This window comes from Eurosta solidaginis, chromosome 3 (genome assembly GCF_040869045.1).
Source record: "Eurosta solidaginis isolate ZX-2024a chromosome 3, ASM4086904v1, whole genome shotgun sequence".
In the NCBI taxonomy this organism is placed as follows: domain Eukaryota; kingdom Metazoa; phylum Arthropoda; class Insecta; order Diptera; family Tephritidae; genus Eurosta; species Eurosta solidaginis.
This window is the reverse complement of record NC_090321.1, coordinates 153,957,917-153,974,860: the sequence shown is the minus strand read 5'-3', so window position 1 is coordinate 153,974,860 and position 16,944 is coordinate 153,957,917. Positions and strand designations below refer to the sequence as shown.

Genomic DNA, 16,944 nt, shown 5'->3' with positions numbered 1-16,944 from the left:
ACTTCGTTTCGTTTATTAACGTTGATTATCGTAACGAAATGATATTGTTTCGTTGGTTAAGCATGCCTGCTCCCGAGGGACATAATGTGCTGTTGTGGAACGGCTTACCAGGGCAGCGCATACACCCACCCTGGTAACATTGATTTACCGTACGCCCTCTCTTGAGGCAATTTGCAGACAAATTGCGTCGCTGCACGAGATCTTTTCTAGCGCGAAGACTTAATAGCCTAAAGTCCGAACATTCGAATTGGCGCCTGTCACTTCCGCAAGCCTCACATGGGAAGGCAAAGCTCCTCAATCTTTCGCTTTAGAGCTGATTTGGTACTAAAATACACCTCCTCAGCTAGCTCCATCGAGTGCTCTATCTCTATCACTGCCATATTACTTGCAGCGATGCTGCCTATAATCTCCACGTGGATGGCATTGAAGCGCACGCACTGCTCCTCTAACCTCTCAAGCCTCGCATTCACCATAATCAAGTCGGTACGATCGAAGCTTAGCGCTCTCGCAAATTCCCCGACACGGCGTATTGCTTGTAATGCAGACGTGTGCTTGTTTAAATCAGCAATTTTCTGTTAAAAGAAAAATGAGAAATCACAAATCAAAACAATATTTAGTAAGCCTCTCACTTTGCAAGCCTTTCACAGTTAATAATAACTCTGAATACCTTTATTCTGTTGCGCACTTTTCTCTTAAATAAACAATATTGCTATATTTCTATCTCTAGATATTATTTATCAAAAATCTTCTTTCACACGAGTGCAAGTTCTAATAGTTATCGAATACCATCATGGGTTTATAGATCAATCACTCTATCACTTCTCAAAAACATATATGTTATTGAATCGTGTATCGATGACATTCACAAGTGAACATCACTAATAGGATTCGGAGAATTTCTATCACTCTATGCTGTATTGCGCGTATGCTACTTAATGTCAACTTTTCTTGCACACGTACCTTCTCACCTATCACTCTCTGCGTGTGCTACTCAATAAGGGCTTATCTTGCACAGACCCTTTCGCACTATCACTCTATGCGTGCGCTACTCGTTAGGAGCTTATCTTGCACAGGCCCTTTCGCACTATCACTCTATGCGTGCGCTACTCAATAGGAGCTTATCTTGCACAGGCCCATTCACACTATCACTCTATGCGTGCGCTACTCAATAGGAGCTTATCCTGCACAGGCCTCTTTTCACAACTTTCACACAATGGATACCAAGCATTTTCACCCCCATACTAGAAGGGTGTTTCTTGTATTTTGCTCAATCGGCACCAGCTCTGTCACTAGCACAGACTCATCACAATGTGTATATATTTCTTACACTCTGTCACTATTCGTATAGCAAATAAACAACGTAATTGCTTTCTTCCAACTATCGCAACAACAGAATAAAAGCACTTTCACATATTCTATTTTCTTTCACATTGAGTGGACTGTAAAACCTTTCTCTTACCAATAAAGATTCAGTTTTCCCCTTTTTTCACTTTGAACGATTTGATATAACGAAAGAATACTTTGTTTTCTACGTCTACGTCTTTTCACTACGAAAATACTTTTGCGAATGAAAATCTTCTTCCTTTCACAATGCCAGTGAGCCCTTTGTGCTCAACCAGCCGCATTCCCCTTTCTCAATATGTTCATAAACACTATATTGCTAACCGTATTCAGCAGCTTAGGTCTCTCTCACTCAACATACGCTCAATCTAAAATGTAGATATGCAGCGCTCAACATGTTGCATTCCTATCCCTGTATATGCGCAAGGCGCTCTATCACGTTGTTACCCTGCAAAAATCGTGTGACCAAAAACGCACACAGCCACACGAATTTTTGACAGGGGTAACGATTTGGAATGAAAAATTCTCCAAATGAAATAGCATGTTGACAAATTTAGCTTTCCCACAATGTATCGTGCTCTCTCGCACCTATTATTTTTATAGGGATAGCAAAATACGTCTTTTTGGCGTGCAAAAAAATCCCCCATTTCTAATTCAGCAGAGACAGCAAAACATTTGGTGGTGGAAAACTTTTTCAATTTTGAGAGTTTTAAGTGGAATATCTCCGGAAAGATTTAAAATTAAGAGGGAGTTCTCCAGATCACAAATATATATATTTTAGAATGCGCAAACTTATAATTTAAAAGTTATTTGGTGTTAAAGTTTGCAAGTTTCTATACAAAATTTATATGTGTGCAGCACAGCTTTGTAATGTCATCAATAAAATATATATATATATATATATATATATATATATATATGTATATATGTGCATGTTGCTACAAAAGCGCGATTGATTTAATAAAAACATTTATAATAAGTAAAAACAATGCAAAAATGAAATGTGAAATATACAAAAATGCAATTTGAGTTCATCGTTGCCAATTTATATAGATATTGTCACGGATATTAGCATCACTAAGCTATACCATCACTAAGGCCATGCTAAGCAGTATTTCCGTCAATAATCAAATCAAGTATACACATATATAAGGCAGCCCAGAGAGATGTCACACACAGATGCATTTACTTTTATGCCTATGTGTGTGCGAGAGACTGTAAACTACAAACTCACATACATCTGAGAGACGCTGAAAAGTAGAAAATTGTAAACAAATAGAAACTATATGAGAACTATAAACACTCGAAATAGTTGGTAAGTTCTGGAAATAGAAGAGCCTAGATGTATGCAGCGTAAACTATAAAAGCGGCACAAGCGAGTAAAAAGTAATTCAGTTTGAGTTGAGCTATCAATCAGTTTGATTAAGCACGCGATCTGGCGGCCAATAGTAGAGTTTCATTTGAGTTATCAGTCAGTTTGGTTATTAAGCCAGCGAGTAGCAAAGTATAAGTGTTATTGTGAAATGTTTTAATAAAGGCCATCTTTCCATTATTCAATATTGGAGTTATTTATTCAACAGTTTAGTGATTCGAACTTAGCAGAGGATTGCAAATAAGAGGATTTGCAGAAAATTCGTTACAATTGGTGTCAGAAGAGGAATTGTTGAATAAATTCCAGAGGACAACAAGGACATGGCAAAGTTCAGTGAATTGAAGATCCAGCAACTAAAGAAGGAGTTGGAGAGCCGTGGATTGAATACAAGCGGCGTTAAACTTGAACTTCAGGCACGGCTACGAGAGACAATGGAAGCGGAAGGAATTGATGTGGAAGAGTATGACTTTCATCTTGATGGTGAGGAAGTAACAAAAATTGAAGAGAAAAACGAAACATCGCAGACAGTTACGAGCACAGACTTGAACATGATTTTGGCTGCAATATCTGCTCAAACATCGACAATGTCATCACAGATGGAATCCCAAGAGACACGCATAACATCGAAGATTGAAGAACAGAAGACATATATGGTATCCCAACTGGAATCGCAGGAAACCCGTATAACATCACCATTGGAAGAACAGAAGACATATTTGGCATCTCAACTGGAAGCGCAAGAGGCACGTATATCTGAAATGTCGGCACAAATTTCGGAACAGGTATCATCGCAGCTCTTTGTGAAACTGGAAGAGCAGGATGCAAACATTTTACAACTCGAGGACAAAATTGATGCCGAAATAGAAGCGTTAAAAGGTCGTATGGAGCAGTTACAACTAAACCGCCCAGCTGTTTCAGCAAGCAATCCAAAGCTAAAAACACCATCATTTGACGGTTCTGTTCCTTTCCAGGTCTTCAAGCTACAGTTTGAGAAGACCGCAGCAGTGAACAACTGGAATGCGGAAGATAAAGTTGCTGCACTGTTCGTGGCATTGAAGGGGCCAGCAGCGGAAATCCTACAGACGATTCCCGAAGGAGAGCGGAATAATTATGAAGCATTGATGGCTGCTGTAGAACGACGCTATGGAAGCGAGCATAGAAAACAGATATTCCAAATTGAGTTGCAAAACCGCTACCAAAAAGCAAATGAGACATTGCAGGAGTTTGCTTCGGATGTTGAAAGGTTGGCACATTTGGCAAATGCGGACGCACCCGTGGAGTACACCGAGAGGGTAAAAATCCAGAGTTTTATAAATGGCATACGGGACGTAGAAACGAAGCGAGCGAATTTTGGAAGCACTGAAGGGATCTCAACAGAAGAATGCCGGAGTTATTAAATGTTTCAAGTGCGGCAACCCAGGTCACATTGCACGTCATTGCGATCTTGGTCCTAATAGTTCCAACAATGTGGGTGGCCGTAAACGCAAAGCTGGCGGAAATGAGCAAGAGCGTGTCGAATGTAAAGAACGAAAAGTTGCCCCGGCTATTGAATGTCCTGTGATATATGTGTCGCAGATTGGAAGGAAATCAAGCAGTCTTACCATCAGAGAGAATGTGGATGGTAAAGAGCGTGTACTGACTGTAGATACGGGGGCATCTCATTCCTTGATCCGATCTGATTTGGTCTACAGGAGAGTAAAGTCATTACCTGGAGCAAGGTTGCGTACGGTCACAGGCGAGTATAATCAAGTACAAGGCGAAGTGGTATGTGAGGTATTAATTGGAAAAGTCATGGTTCTACACAAATTCGTTGTGGCGGAGATCGTTGATGAAGTCATATTGGGAGTGGACTTCTTGGTTGACCATGACGTCAGGATCGATATGCGGAGAAAAATTATGCGCTATAAGAATCAGGACATACCACTTAACTTTAGTTTGGAAAAAGGGTTCAGCAGTAATCAGGTACTGGTGGAAAAGACTCGACAAAGACCACGAAAGTCAAAGGCAAAGGTTGATAGATCGAATGGGCCAAATAAATCAAAATCAAAAGTATCTGCGAGAGAAACACTGGCATTGACAAAACCTAAAAGACGCAGGAAAACGAAGCAACGAATTTCCGAGAAAGAATGCGAGGGTAGTTTCAAGCCGGAGCGCACTACTGTTGTGAAATGTGGGAACGATACCGATTATGCAAAGCAAATCCGTCCAGCGCAAGCTCTACGAAGTGGTTCATTGACCAAACAACAGAGTGTGAAGGAACGGCCCAGGGTAACGAGTAGTAAGATGAAACACTGGCATGACAAGAACTTTAATTCGGAAGGTTTCTTGGCAGGAGATTTGGTACTGTTAAACAACCCTCACCGGCGGAAAGGTGTTCCAGCCAAATTTCGGTGCAGTTGGGAAGGCTCGCACAAAGTTGTGAAGAAGATCCGTGATACCATCTACCGCATACAAACCACTGGGAAACATCGGATTAGAAGAGTGGTACATTTGGAGATGCTAGCGGCAGTTAGATCGGGAGATTTGTCTGATCGGGACAATCAGACTTAGGTGGAGGGCAGTGTCACGGATATTAGCATCACTAAGCTATACCATCACTAAGGCCATGCTAAGCAGTATTTACGTCAATAATCAAATCAAGTATACACATATTTAAGGCAGCCCAGAGAGATGTCACACACAGATGCATTTACTTTTATGCCTATGTGTGTGCGAGAGACTGTAAACTACAAACTCACATACATCTGAGAGACGCTGAAAAGTAGAAAATTGTAAACAAATAGAAACTATATGAGAACTATAAACACTCGAAATAGTTGGTAAGTTCTGGAAATAGAAGAGCCTAGATGTATGCAGCGTAAACTATAAAAGCGGCACAAGCGAGTAAAAAGTAATTCAGTTTGAGTTGAGCTATCAATCAGTTTGATTAAGCACACGATCTGGCGGCCAATAGTAGAGTTTCATTTGAGTTATCAGTCAGTTTGGTTATTAAGCCAGCGAGTAGCAAAGTATAAGTGTTATTGTGAAATGTTTTAATAAAGGCCATCTTTCCATTATTCAATATTGGAGTTATTTATTCAACAGTTTAGTGATTCGAACTTAGCAGAGGATTGCAAATAAGAGGATTTGCAGAAAATTCGTTACAATATGTATGTGGATTAAGGTTTTGAAAGATGTGTAAATTGTAATTTAAAGTGCTATAGAAATTTGCTAAATTTGCAAACTTTAACAACAAATAACTTTTAAATTATAAGTTTGCGCACTTTAAAATATATATATTTGTGATCGGGAGAACTCCCTCTTTCATTTGATACCAAGTTTTACCCCGAACTCGGGGGCTGCTATTCTAAAATTTTCCCAAAGTCTTTAATATACAATGATTTTTGCTGTTTATTTCGACAAAAATTTTTGATTTTTGTGCTCATCGAAATAATTCACAATTATATAGCACCATGCCGCGAATTATGATAAAAGGTGGTGTGTGGAGAAACACTGAGGTAAGCATTTGACGCGACTGGTTACTCTTGGCCGTTTATTAACTAAATTGATAACTTTCAGGATGAAATCCTCAAAGCAGCTGTAATGAAATATGGCAAAAACCAGTGGTCACGTATTGCATCACTGCTGCACCGCAAATCTGCCAAGCAATGTAAGGCACGCTGGTACGAATGGCTTGATCCTAGCATAAAGAAGACAGAATGGTCACGGGAGGAGGATGAAAAGTTTTTGCATTTTGTTGGAGGTGAACGTTTCAACATTTTCGAAGGTTTGGCATGAATTTCATTTTTATAGTTTATAATTATTTAAAGGTTGCGTTAATGCTAGAACAAGTACATTGATTTTACGTGGCAGTGTTGAACAATTTTTTGAAGAAACTGAGCTTCGTTACATGATGTTATAATACTTGTGCAGCGTACAATTAAACATGATTCTGTTGTTGCTGGTAAGTCAAAATACAAATTGAAAAAAAAATCTTAGGGCCTCATTCTCTATTACGAAATGAACTTTCGATGCGGATCAGAGACGAATCGCTAGTGTATTTGCACTATGTTAAACAATTGCAACTTATCACTTGACAATTACTTTTGCCTTCCTGTTTGTTAGAAAGGTAAAGACCGAACGAGAATGATAGAGAATACCATTGCTAGACGAAATCGTTTGGAGGGATGGCCTGAAGGTTTAATGTGGCCACATAAATCCTTGCCGAGATGGGCGGGCTGGCACTTTAATGGTGCTGTGTTGCCGGAGCGTACCGGATCTGTATCTGGCTAAAGGACCATCATATCGATAACACTCCCCAAAGCCTTCGGGGAGCAACCTTATCGCTACAAAAACAACAACAACATTGTGTCCAAATCCCAAAAAAAAAACTATAAAATTTGTGTCAGTGAAATGATAATTATTGCTTTTGGTTGTTAGTTTTGAGGCATCGTCATCGAGTTCCTTCTGATCATATATGCCGGTTCTTTTGCATTCTTTTACACGCATAAAGTGCCGTTGAAGCCTTCCTCACCCTCTCCTCCACGTTGAGCTTCCATGACAACTTACTGTCTAGGATCATTCCTAGATATTTTGTGCAAGGTTTCTCCCGTAGGGTCGCCCCTCCTAACTTAGGCCTGGTCCAATTAGGGACCTTGTACCTCGTTGCAAACAAGACCATATGCAACGTCATCCGCGTAAACCGTAAGTTTTTCTGGTCCCTCGTAGAATCCCCTAAGCAGTTGGTTAATGACCAGCGTCCACAGCAGAGGTGATAGCACCCCTCCCTGCGGAGTGCCCCTGTCCACTAATTTCGTGACCGCGTACAAGACCATCAATAATCGCCCATTTAGAAAGCCCCGGCAATGCTTAAGAAGACTTCTAGAGCATATTCCTTGTATTCCAGGGCTTTTTCTATGCTTATTACCACCCTATGCAATGCGGTGTCTACTGACTTGCCTTTGGTGTACGCCGGTTGTGTTGTGGAGAGCAGCTTTTCATCCACGTTGGACTTTATGTACACATCTATCAGCCTCTCAAAGGTTTTGAGCAGAAATGATGGTAAGCTATCGGGTCTATAATCTTTGGGATACACGTGACCGATCTTCCCCGCCTTTGGTAGGAAAGCTACACGAGCAGTTCTCCAAGAGTGCGGTACATGATTCAGTTTATGCACCCATCGAATATTATTTTAAGCCATCCCACGACCGTCCTACTTGAAAATTGTAGCATGACCGGACATGTACCATCTGAGCCCGGCGATTTCACCACCACTACGAGGTCCTCAGTAGTGTAATTAGGCAGCATATATGAATGCAGCTGTTTCCTTACCATTACTACAGCTCGCACCCGTCCTTCCGCTTGCGCATAGTAAACGCCAAATCCGCGCGCGCTAAGTCCAGAAACCTTTCCTCCCGATGGAAGCCACGGCTCCTGGACCAGAGCGTTAGGAGGAGGAGTTCGCTCGACGCCACTTTACTGTGTTGGAGGCTTATCTGTAGGACTCGCAGCACCAATGGGCTGCTTGTCCCCCTCCAGCACCTTCATCGTGACGTCGTCGTCCTCCCCTAGCCCTTTTGGTTTAGAGTGTTCGAAGCCCCCTTCAGCCTCTTGTACCTGTTGTGCAGGGTGTTCATCTGTGCGACTCACAGCCCCATCTGGCTGTTGGTCCCCTTCTAACACATTCGGAGTGACGTGGGCTACCTCCACCTGTCTTTTTTCCCTTAGGCTTTTGAGGTCCTTTTCGACTTCGCCCACGTCCAGGGTGTTAGGACTTTAATACCCGCGACTTCTTTTCCTGAGTCGCATATAAATTTTGCCTGTACCTAAGAACATTTTTCCAAGCTGCGCGTACAATATATCCTCCGCCTGCTGGTTTATTTGGAAGATGTATAACTGACCTTCCTCCGTAGGCCGAGATACAGTAAGTACCTTCCAATCCTGTGTCGGTGTGTTCGGATTCTGATTCTGCAAAAGTCGCAGTGTATCCTCCGACTTCATCACGCATGGTATCCATACCTTAACTTTTGGTACCTTGGGGATTTGCGCTTTATCCACCATCTCAAAACGCGCGTTCGTGCCCTGCCTTTGGAGGTTTGGAACCACTTCCTCCAGCCACCGCAAAATCGCGATGTTGTCGCACGCTATCATCTTCATACCATTATACCATCCCCCGAATCAAAGGTTGGAAGGAGCTTACTTGGTTATTCCCGCATCATCTTAAGCATTAAGCTAATAAGCTCCTTTTCTACAGATCTCCACCTTTCACTAGCCATCTGTTCGAAAGGACTGCTACGATCAACCAGCGCCACAGTCAGTGTCTGCTTTGCCACATCACTCATCTTCTCGGGAAAAGCCGCCGTCTTAGTGTTATTTCCCTTTGGCACCTCCGAGAAAGCCGGAGTCTTAGCTCCCTTTAGCACCTCCGAGAAAGTCGGAGTCTTAGCGGTATCTCCTTTTGGCTTATCTCCTACTTCCATAGTTGGAACTTCCCTCTGACTCGCAGCCTTCGAGGTAGTTGCTACCTCGCTATTGGGGCCCATCTGTCTTACAGCTTTGGGCCTACTTGTCTTGTCTATGGGACTGCCCTGCGTCGCGGCTCTGGGACTGGGCCCTTTCAGCCTCTTGAAAGCAGGCTTGTCGCCTTCCGCCGAACGTTGCCTTTTCATTCTGCCATTGGACGCTTCTTCCTCATACCGGTTGCAGAACCGAGGGTTTCTCGCAGCAAACCTTTTGAACTGCCTTCGACCTACTTCTACCGCCTCATGAGCCCATGCCAAGCGGTTGATCTCCTCTTCTATTGGGTCCACCACTGCTCCCAAGCGTTGTACAATTCTTAGTACTGCACTGTACTTCGAGAGTGCTCTTTGCTCCGTACCCTTCTCCACTCTTCTACTCCTTTTTCATTTGTGTGCTTCTCCAACACGGAGTTCATTGAATCAGCACTACTCTCATTCCCGAGTCCGACGCATCGCTTAATACGTATTTGTCGTCCTTGGCTTGCGGCTCAGTCCTCTTCTTATCATCGTCCTTATGAAAATTAGGTAATGAGTCGTTCATCTTGGTCGTACGACCACCAGCCCGACAAGAATTCACAATTATATAGCACCATGCCGCGAATTATGATAAAAGGTGGTGTGTGGAGAAACACTGAGGTAAGCATTTGACGCGACTGGTTACTCTTGGCCGTTTGTTAACTAAATTGATAACTTTCAGGATGAAATCCTCAAAGCAGCTGTAATGAAATATGGCAAAAACCAGTGGTCACGTATTGCATCACTGCTGCACCGCAAATCTGCCAAGCAATGTAAGGCACGCTGGTACGAATGGCTTGATCCTAGCATAAAGAAGACAGAATGGTCACGGGAGGAGGATGAAAAGTTTTTGCATTTTGTTGGAGGTGAACGTTTCAACATTTTCGAAGGTTTGGCATGAATTTCATTTTTATAGTTTATAATTATTTAAAGGTTGCGTTAATGCTAGAACAAGTACATTGATTTTACGTGGCAGTGTTGAACAATTTTTTGAAGAAACTGAGCTTCGTTACATGATGTTATAATACTTGTGCAGCGTACAATTAAACATGATTCTGTTGTTGCTGGTAAGTCAAAATACAAATTGAAAAAAAAATCTTAGGGCCTCATTCTCTATTACGAAATGAACTTTCGATGCGGATCAGAGACGAATCGCTAGTGTATTTGCACTATGTTAAACAATTGCAACTTATCACTTGACAATTACTTTTGCCTTCCTGTTTGTTAGAAAGGTAAAGACCGAACGAGAATGATAGAGAATACCATTGCTAGACGAAATCGTTTGGAGGGATGGCCTGAAGGTTTAATGTGGCCACATAAATCCTTGCCGAGATGGGCGGGCTGGCACTTTAATGGTGCTGTGTTGCCGGAGCGTACCGGATCTGTATCTGGCTAAAGGACCATCATATCGATAACACTCCCCAAAGCCTTCGGGGAGCAACCTTATCGCTACAAAAACAACAACAACATTGTGTCCAAATCCCAAAAAAAAAACTATAAAATTTGTGTCAGTGAAATGATAATTATTGCTTTTGGTTGTTAGTTTTGAGGCATCGTCATCGAGTTCCTTCTGATCATATATGCCGGTTCTTTTGCATTCTTTTACACGCATAAAGTGCCGTTGAAGCCTTCCTCACCCTCTCCTCCACGTTGAGCTTCCATGACAACTTACTGTCTAGGATCATTCCTAGATATTTTGTGCAAGGTTTCTCCCGTAGGGTCGCCCCTCCTAACTTAGGCCTGGTCCAATTAGGGACCTTGTACCTCGTTGCAAACAAGACCATATGCAACGTCATCCGCGTAAACCGTAAGTTTTTCTGGTCCCTCGTAGAATCCCCTAAGCAGTTGGTTAATGACCAGCGTCCACAGCAGAGGTGATAGCACCCCTCCCTGCGGAGTGCCCCTGTCCACTAATTTCGTGACCGCGTACAAGACCATCAATAATCGCCCATTTAGAAAGCCCCGGCAATGCTTAAGAAGACTTCTAGAGCATATTCCTTGTATTCCAGGGCTTTTTCTATGCTTATTACCACCCTATGCAATGCGGTGTCTACTGACTTGCCTTTGGTGTACGCCGGTTGTGTTGTGGAGAGCAGCTTTTCATCCACGTTGGACTTTATGTACACATCTATCAGCCTCTCAAAGGTTTTGAGCAGAAATGATGGTAAGCTATCGGGTCTATAATCTTTGGGATACACGTGACCGATCTTCCCCGCCTTTGGTAGGAAAGCTACACGAGCAGTTCTCCAAGAGTGCGGTACATGATTCAGTTTATGCACCCATCGAATATTATTTTAAGCCATCCCACGACCGTCCTACTTGAAAATTGTAGCATGACCGGACATGTACCATCTGAGCCCGGCGATTTCACCACCACTACGAGGTCCTCAGTAGTGTAATTAGGCAGCATATATGAATGCAGCTGTTTCCTTACCATTACTACAGCTCGCACCCGTCCTTCCGCTTGCGCATAGTAAACGCCAAATCCGCGCGCGCTAAGTCCAGAAACCTTTCCTCCCGATGGAAGCCACGGCTCCTGGACCAGAGCGTTAGGAGGAGGAGTTCGCTCGACGCCACTTTACTGTGTTGGAGGCTTATCTGTAGGACTCGCAGCACCAATGGGCTGCTTGTCCCCCTCCAGCACCTTCATCGTGACGTCGTCGTCCTCCCCTAGCCCTTTTGGTTTAGAGTGTTCGAAGCCCCCTTCAGCCTCTTGTACCTGTTGTGCAGGGTGTTCATCTGTGCGACTCACAGCCCCATCTGGCTGTTGGTCCCCTTCTAACACATTCGGAGTGACGTGGGCTACCTCCACCTGTCTTTTTTCCCTTAGGCTTTTGAGGTCCTTTTCGACTTCGCCCACGTCCAGGGTGTTAGGACTTTAATACCCGCGACTTCTTTTCCTGAGTCGCATATAAATTTTGCCTGTACCTAAGAACATTTTTCCAAGCTGCGCGTACAATATATCCTCCGCCTGCTGGTTTATTTGGAAGATGTATAACTGACCTTCCTCCGTAGGCCGAGATACAGTAAGTACCTTCCAATCCTGTGTCGGTGTGTTCGGATTCTGATTCTGCAAAAGTCGCAGTGTATCCTCCGACTTCATCACGCATGGTATCCATACCTTAACTTTTGGTACCTTGGGGATTTGCGCTTTATCCACCATCTCAAAACGCGCGTTCGTGCCCTGCCTTTGGAGGTTTGGAACCACTTCCTCCAGCCACCGCAAAATCGCGATGTTGTCGCACGCTATCATCTTCATACCATTATACCATCCCCCGAATCAAAGGTTGGAAGGAGCTTACTTGGTTATTCCCGCATCATCTTAAGCATTAAGCTAATAAGCTCCTTTTCTACAGATCTCCACCTTTCACTAGCCATCTGTTCGAAAGGACTGCTACGATCAACCAGCGCCACAGTCAGTGTCTGCTTTGCCACATCACTCATCTTCTCGGGAAAAGCCGCCGTCTTAGTGTTATTTCCCTTTGGCACCTCCGAGAAAGCCGGAGTCTTAGCTCCCTTTAGCACCTCCGAGAAAGTCGGAGTCTTAGCGGTATCTCCTTTTGGCTTATCTCCTACTTCCATAGTTGGAACTTCCCTCTGACTCGCAGCCTTCGAGGTAGTTGCTACCTCGCTATTGGGGCCCATCTGTCTTACAGCTTTGGGCCTACTTGTCTTGTCTATGGGACTGCCCTGCGTCGCGGCTCTGGGACTGGGCCCTTTCAGCCTCTTGAAAGCAGGCTTGTCGCCTTCCGCCGAACGTTGCCTTTTCATTCTGCCATTGGACGCTTCTTCCTCATACCGGTTGCAGAACCGAGGGTTTCTCGCAGCAAACCTTTTGAACTGCCTTCGACCTACTTCTACCGCCTCATGAGCCCATGCCAAGCGGTTGATCTCCTCTTCTATTGGGTCCACCACTGCTCCCAAGCGTTGTACAATTCTTAGTACTGCACGGTACTTCGAGAGTGCTCTTTGCTCCGTACCCTTCTCCACTCTTCTACTCCTTTTTCATTTGTGTGCTTCTCCAACACGGAGTTCATTGAATCAGCACTACTCTCATTCCCGAGTCCGACGCATCGCTTAATACGTATTTGTCGTCCTTGGCTTGCGGCTCAGTCCTCTTCTTATCATCGTCCTTATGAAAATTAGGTAATGAGTCGTTCATCTTGGTCGTACGACCACCAGCCCGACAAGGCGGGCTCAGCGGTCCAGTATTATATACGGGGAAAGAACCGTCAGCCACAGCAGCGCCCCTTACTGTGGTAAGGCCATCAATACTACCCGAGGTGGTCCGGTATCGGGAAGGCTCCGTTCGAATGCAGCCGAATTTATCCCCTGGCTACAAATCGTCCAATATGCACGGTCCGCATATTACCCTGGATTAGGGGGTTGGTAGTTCTTGGTCACCGACATCCCGCCGCCATCTTATGAGGCGAAACGGCATAGATGCCAGTCATAAACAGCTCCTCCTCATAGTCGGGCGCTATGGAGATCGGCTAAGCCCTCACACCAACGACGATTTTCGTTACAATTGCTAGTGCATGCCCTCCAAGATTTAGATCCTGATCGAAAGTCACACCCAAAATTTTAGGGTGTAAGACAGTCGGTAGGGTAATGCCATATGGTCGACATTTGGCGCGGTCATGTTTTAAATAAGGTCACCGATGATTTGGTTGGTGACAATATCAGGTTTCGCGAGGCGACAAAACTGGAGAGATTGGGGAGATAGCTGTTTATTTTATTACAAAGCTCATCGATGTAGGAAACAATAGCATAGGCGTAGAAGCAATAGTGACTCCTGGTGGTAAAGGTAGCTATTGATATGTAGAAGTTAAGCAGAAGTTTGAATATGAGTTTTTTTAAGTTATAGCAAAAAAAGCGTTGAGGATTTTTAATATCTTACCAGGTACCTTCGTACATGTTTCTAAGAATGAAGAATAAAACCGATTCAAACTCAATTTTCACCAGGACAAAGCCGCTGAGACGTCGCTATACTTTAACATACAATACGTTACCCCATTTTAGCACAACTATCATTTTTTGATTTTATTAAATTTTATAAAATGTTTCTTCCTCTACAGTCCCATTTCCTCATTGGATGGTAAATGTGGCTTTCGCATTTTCTCCATCAATAATTGTGACAAGGTGGAAGAAATCTATGCACGTAAATCGCAACATATTATCTTGGTCTTCAATAGCTCTCTAGTGGTGATGGTGACAGCAGAGAAACCCAACTGTTTACTAATGTTACACTTCAAAAAGAATCAAAATATCTGCGTCTACGGCTCAAATACCCACAGTATATGAATGAATCGAACGCACCCAATTGTCTGCCTAACGGATACACATATTCAAAATCGATGAGAAGGCTGTGATGATGGTATAGGGTGAGTTGTTGAATAACATACGAAAACCACTTTAACCCATCTATATATATGCATTACAGCTTAAGCTTTACAAACAGCAAAAATTGCTGGCGGCAAGCAATTGGAAAAGGCGGTGAAGCATTCATCACACTGTACGGATGGTGTAAAGTTAGAAACTGCTGTTGTAACAGCTGCCACCGACACAACGGTCATCTCTACTTCGCCGAGTAGCGGCTCGTCCGACTATCTATCGAAGACAGTATAATCATATCTTTTGCCAATACAGGTTAGCGATGTGCTTGCACAGGAAAAGATTTCAATTGGAAAACAAAAACCAATTAAGAGAGCTTATTTATTATTAAAGTATTTACTTTTCTTTATATCAACAGTATTAATTTAAGTTGCAATATCACGTACATATATAATAAGGGATGTGATACGATTGCTGACGGTATTAGATTTGAAACCAATCAATACTCCTGCTAAGGGTTGCAGAATTATTGCTTGAATAATTTGATTTAGAACAATAATAAATCTGACTTAATTACAAGTCGTACATTTCTAAGTTCATCAATTACGACAGCAATCGGATTCCACGACACCTTTGAATATTCTTGATCTGAAAAAAAACTAAACCTAATCTGAATTTCTACTAAGCTTTAAGTTGTAGATTATTCAAATAATTGGAGTTTTTTCTAAAGCTTAAAATTATTTTCTGTTCGCTTGGAAAATATTTCAATTGGAAAATAAAAACCAATAAGGTGAGTTTATTTATTATTAAAATTCTTACTTTTCTTTTTTATCAACTGTATTAATTTAAGTTACAATTTCATATACATATATAATAAGGTACGTCGTGATACGATTGCTGTTGGAATTAGATTTGAAACCAATCAATACTCCTGCTAGGGTTTCAGAATGATTCCTTGAATGATTAGATTTAGAACAATAATAAGTCTGACTCAATTATTAGTCCTACATTTTTTAATTCATATTTTACTTTATTACTTTCAAATTCAATTACGACAGCAATCCGATTCCACGACACCTTTGAATATTATTCTTGATTTGAAAACAAGAGTAAATCTAATTTGAATTTCTATTTAGCTTTCAGTTGTAGACTTAAATTGATTCAAATAATCAAATTTTGTATTCGAAACCATGTAAACAACTCAAATTATACATGAATATAACACACTTCTGAATTGTCCAAATGTAAAGTTAGCTGCAGCAGCAATATAGCTCAAAGCAATTAATATATTTTTATGTTGTTATTAAAGTACTTACTTCCTTTTTATATTAAATGTATTAATTTGAGTTGCAATTTCATGAATATATGAGGCTCCAAGATGCAAAACCAGATGAATCCATGATATGTAAAACTTACAAAATCACAAAAAAGCTGAAATTTTGTAAATTGTTATGAATTTTCAATACGGGTTTTTAGAATGTTGCTAGGCGATGCAATATTGTGGCAATTTAAATATTATTTTAAAATTTTTAAATATCTGGTTTTGCATCTAGGCGCCTCATATATTCTTTATTTGGCAAAAATTTACTAAATCTAATGATATGTTTTAAATAAATGTTTATATTATATGTTGTTTGGTTATTATAATTAAAAATAAATATTGAAAATTAAATTTTTTTGGTTCATATTTTATTCTCGTGGCTGCTACAGGTAAAGTAAATCGGCAGGTAAAATTCAAGTTATATGGCGGTTATATAAACGGTAAAACCGCAGTAAAATTGATTGTCAAATGACTCGAAAATCTGGAGGAAAAAACCGAAAATTTGACGAGCATTGTGACGTGTGTGAGCAGCACAGTACTATGCCCACATCCTATAAGTGGGAGCGGAATGCACAATCACATAAATAGGTACGAAGTGGGAAAAAAATGTAAAAAATCTACTCTCGCTAGTGCAAACGTGACTAAAATTTAACAAGGGTCGTGACCGCACAATGGCGGTCAAATGACTAGTCAAATGACGTGGAGCGTTTTTGCAGGGTATGTATTGTATGCCAGCATGAACGCATAACATTTAATGCGTATATGCGCACTCTCTCTACAACTTGTACATACGCTGCCATGCGCAATGTATTTTCTTGCTATCTATCTCATCTGTATATATGTATCAAACGACACACCATTTTCTGGAAGTTTCTGTCTCTTCTTTCAGGCGGCTTCTATCGCATGCATATGTATGTGTGCATCACACACATTCATGTGGATTCTTGTATATTATTCAACAAGTAGCTGCCGCGAGTCAAGCGGCTTCTATCGCTATTCTACATAAACATATGTATGGATCGTACATATGCAAGTTGATTCCGGTAAATTTCAACACAAACAAC

General features: G+C 41.9%; 1 protein-coding gene across 1 annotated transcript in view; it reads left to right on the top strand.

Annotated features, from left to right (window-relative positions):
- The window catches only part of LOC137244385 (pharyngeal muscle protein 2-like), a 46,234-nt gene extending 30,127 nt beyond the window's left edge, over nucleotides 1-16,107 (top strand). The window contains exon 6 of the mRNA XM_067773325.1: nucleotides 14,896-16,107. The gene's annotated coding sequence lies outside the window, so the exon portion shown is untranslated. The remainder of the gene's footprint in view (nucleotides 1-14,895) is intronic.
- The last annotated feature ends 837 nt before the right edge of the window (nucleotides 16,108-16,944 follow it).